The sequence below is a fragment of the Phalaenopsis equestris genome, unplaced genomic scaffold (genome assembly GCF_001263595.1).
Source record: "Phalaenopsis equestris unplaced genomic scaffold, ASM126359v1 Scaffold000932, whole genome shotgun sequence".
Classification (NCBI taxonomy): Eukaryota; Viridiplantae; Streptophyta; class Magnoliopsida; order Asparagales; family Orchidaceae; genus Phalaenopsis; species Phalaenopsis equestris.
In genome coordinates, this window is record NW_018165371.1 from 808,491 (window position 1) to 813,337 (window position 4,847).

Consider the following 4,847-nt stretch of genomic DNA (forward strand, 5'->3'; position numbering starts at 1 on the left):
ATTTTTATTGAGAGTATTCTTAGGTAACTTCAGTTATCTAAGATATAATTAGCTATAGGGGCTTGCCCTTATAGGAAGCTTTTCCCGAACCCAGCATAATATAAACCCTATTTAATTCCTTATATTAAATAGGGGAATTTGTCGGCCAATATATTGGTTTCGCAGACCAAACGGATGTCATGACTTTCTCTAGTTTATTTGATCGAGCCTCACCCTCAATTCTTGTATTCATCATTTGGGATAGATACAGAATTTGAGGTAAAGTGCTCTTCCATTTAAACTATGAAAATTATGGGGTCAGTTTAACATCATCTTATTCAAAACTAAATTTTTTAAAAAAAAAAAACGTCCTTCCGAAGCGGGCAACGGGATTTCAATTCCGATGACCGACAGCTTCTTACGGGCAAACCCCATACCAAAAATAGTGCCGACAATGAAGAAATCAACAGATATCAAACATTCAGGGTTTCATAAAGTGGCGAGATTAAGCTTGCTTTGTGGAAACTTAGTAAAGCAGATTTTTCTAGTTACAAAAGTTGGCTTCCAAAATTAATGTGAGGCACTTGATAGTTCTCGTTAGTTGGAAGGGCTACACATATTTATTCTTCACTCCTCCATATGTTCACGTATCGACTTGTGCATACTGATATCCCTTCTAGTATCCTCAATGATGGTGAAAAGAAATACCAATAATTTTTATGGCATAAAAATGGTATAATAAAAAAGTCGTCCACTATGTGGCATCAGAACAACTTTGTAAATAGCTATAAATGGGAGGCCTTGCCTTCCATACACCAAAAAACTATAACAAGCCCTTAAGGGCATGTATTGCTTAGAACTATTTAAAGGAAGGAAATTCTATTCTCCTTAAATGTCTGCTAGGTAAATATGGGCTTGATTGTTCAACCCAAAACTTTTTGTTTTTGTTGCCCGTTTCGAGGTGGAGAATTGCCAATGGAGTCAGTATTGATGTCTTAAAGAAAGCTAGGATTTTTGACACCTCCATTAACCAATGGCCTTGCTCGACAAACTTCAACACCTTGGCGAATGGGCGGGTTTCCAATCTGATCATAGATAATGATTGGAATCAGCAGAGGCTTCTCGTTTGCTTTGAGCATGATATGTAACACTTACTTCAAAAATCAGAATCCACCATGGAATTCATGAGGACTGCCTCGAGCTGAACAAAATTCACATGCGTAAAACTATTACTTCGCAAGCCTATGAAGCTATCTTCCCAACCAAAATATTGAAGCAAGATCGGCTCCACAAGCTACAAATTTACCCTCACGAACATTTCTTTTGGTGTTGTTTGACTCAAGATGCTATCCCGAACCAAGCTTGGTTAGTCTTAAGGGGCCTTACGACCCTTGGGGCTGCTTTGACGATGAAAGTCGGGATCACCTTATCTCCAATTGTTTATCTTTTTTGTAGAAGTAAAGATATTTTACACACATGAGGGTTTCTTCTGCCCATGTATTATTCTTTTGATGATGATGTCTGGAGGCTTAATACAATTTGAAAGTGTCATATGGCCCAAGCTAGTTGTTTCCGCTACACGATTTATCACTGCCGCCGAGCCTGCAATGCTAAAGTTTCACAACCAAACAAATGGTACGTTGACTATCATTTCTACTACTATTATTTAGGTCATTACCAAGGCTCATCTTTATCAATTTCAAGTGCACTGGGATGCTAGCCAAGCTTCCAAGTTGGTCCTTCCTTCTGGCCAACCTTTCAAGTTGGTCCTAATCCGAGAACTGTCTAGACCTAATATCTCTCTCAATTTTCAACCAAATTACTCAAAGTTTGTTCCTACACCTCTATCTAAGTGAGAAAAACCTATCTATATAGTCAAATACATATGAAATACAAAGTTCACTTCACACTTGATGAAACCGAGATGAAATTTAGGGATTTTGAGCTATACATTTGCCCACGAAGTGTTGCCTTGAGCTGAGATGCAACCTATGTATGATTTCAGTCGAAGGTGACTCGAGCTTGGTCTAGGGATATGTTAGGGTGCTCGAGAGAGGGGGCTTTTGATTGAGAACGTGGTTTTTACGTGTGGTGAAGCTTGTGGAATGATCAGCTTGGAGTTCAGTAGGGCTTGGCGAAATGGGTGAAAAAGCCCTGATTTTTAGTACTGAAATTAAGGTTTCTCAGTGGGAATGGATGGCTAAGGAGTGTGGGATTCCACTTAGGAGGTTTGTGAGAAGCTATGGAAGCAATTGGATAGAGTTTCCTCTAGGCTTTGGATGCTCTCCAAGTTTGGCCGTGAAGGGGGCTTTTTATAATTGAGGCCAAGGGGGGGGCCTCAGGCTGCCATTGGCTTGTGTCAATAAGCTGAGGTGGAGGGATGAGCGATGCAATTGTCCAATGGGAAAGGGCCACAAGGGATAAGTTCAATTTGGGGTTTATACTAAAGTGCAAGCACTCGATTTTGAGTTTTCCGACCACTAAAGCCGTCAGCCAAGCCAAGGGTGGCGACTAGCTGGATCAGGAAGGTCAGGAGGAGGTTTAACTGTGATTAGGCTTGAGGTTTGATGGTTGATGGCATGGGTAAGAGAATTAACTAATTCAGGAGAAGGAGCTTTCTTAAATTAAGGGACCCTAGGTCCATGGCACCAAAAGGGGGTCTTGGATGATGTGGTTAACATCTTAAGAGGTCAAACTAGGTTGGGATGATTAGAGCTTGGTTAATCAAAAAGATTTGAGACGGATTTGGGTTTAGGCTTAAAATTAGGGTTTATGCTTGGACTTAGAATTTAGGCTTGGCTTAGGCTTGGAGCTAGGCCAATTAATGGTTCAATTCGGCCTAGAGGGATGTTATGAGAAGTTTTGGAATCAATTTTGGTGTAATCAAAATGGTTACATAGCTCAATTTATTGGATTTTGAGTTGGGTTCAATCTTGTGATAGTTGAATTGGATTTGAAATTTGGGCTTGGAATTGGGTTCAATTGGGCTAGAATTTTGTTTTAATTGTGCTTGGATATGATGAATTTTGACGTGGATTTGAAATTGGAGAAGCTTGAAATGAATTTGATCAGAAATGGGGGTGATTTGTGGATTTTAGGGCTTTAGAAGCGATTTGGGGATTTTGGTCAATTTTGGTGGATTTGAGTGCAATTAAGTTTGTTGGGTGGTTAGGATTGATCTTGGGGATTTTTGGAGTGAATTTGGAGGTTTTAGGGAGTTTTTGAACATGACCGACATTTTGATAAATTTGGCCAAATTGGGGGTATTTTGGGAATTTTGAAGGACTAGTGGTATTATGGGCAATTGGAATGGTTTAAAAAATGATATTTGGTAATAATTTAGAAATTTGGAGCATTTTGAGCATTTTAGGGTTCAAAGGGCATTTTGGTAATTTTGGAAAAATTTTGGGGTTGAAGGCGAAAGCTAGGTATTTTGGTGGAATTGAAGCTCATTGGGTATGTTGGTACTTTGGTATATCTCACTCCCATATTTACATTTAAAGCATCCCATTATTAAAGTTAGCCAAATCTCATAGATTTTGCGATCGCCAAATCTCACAGATTTTGTGACCACCAAATCTCACCTCTCTGACGTCCATAATGAAAGCCTCCACATCTTCTGCGTGCATATCCTCCCCATTTATTGTATTAAACTCACTAATATTGACAATCTCTCCCTCACTAGGAAGAACATCATTATATACTAAACCAAATGCTCCATTAGGGGTGTCAAAAATTGACCCGACAAGCCAATTTGCGCCCGAACCCAACTTAAAAAATCCTAGTTCGGGTTAGCCCGAATAATTTTTGGTTAGGGTTCGAATTAAAAGTCTTAATAGTTTTTTTTGTTGGGTTCTAGTTGAACCTTCAGCCCAAAAATGACCTGCTAACCATAAATTGACTTGAAAATTGACATATAAATCTAAATTTGACCAAATATTGACTTGAAATTGACCATAATTTGGCCAAAAATAATTGTTATTCGATTTGTTTAATAGGTTATACGGGTCAGGTTTGTGTTGACAAGTCGTGTTTGCGTTGACCTTTTAATATTGGGGCCGGGTTTAGGGCAAGCTGTTTTGCGTTGCGTTAGACTTGAAACTGATCTAGGAATCTAATTTGACACCCTATGTTCCGTAAATGATGACATTGGAAATATTGAATATGTTCGTAGCCATATGGAGCGGCTTTTATGTGAACACATGCACATCTCTTTTGCTTACCATTTCTCTCATTTTGCTACCATCACCACTCACAACATTAACCTCCTTTTCATCCACACCTTGCCAAAAAAAATAGGTACATATCTTCTCAAAGTAAGGGAAAAATACAAATTGGAAAAAAAACAATAGGAGAGGGTGAATAAAAGAAAGCAATCTAACTTTTCAATGCCTTAAAGTGAATGGAGACTTTGTAGCGAATGTAGTAGTAGAAGCTAAACATGATCAACAATGAATACAACGTGAGGATGATAAACAAGACAATCAAGCTCCAGAAGTGTGGGTAAGGGACGACTTGTTATTTCTGTAAAGGTTACTTCCTTGAAAACACAAATTTAATTTTAATATTGAGATTTTTACATACACATTACTCTCATATGTACATATTTCACACTTCAAACTTCTAATTGTTTTCCGTTTTAATTTTCTCTTTTTTTATTTTTTAAAAGAGAGTCGCCAGCTTGTTGATCGTCGTATAATTCCCCCATTCAAATAAGTCTCCCTCCCGAACCCTATAAATGATTCGAAGAGGAGAGGAATCAAATAAGAAGGGACATACAACAAAGAGACAAACAAGAGAAAAAGTAAAACGTGGAGAGTCTACGTGCGATAAACCTCGCAAGGATAGGTTAAGAATGTCCGCCCAAA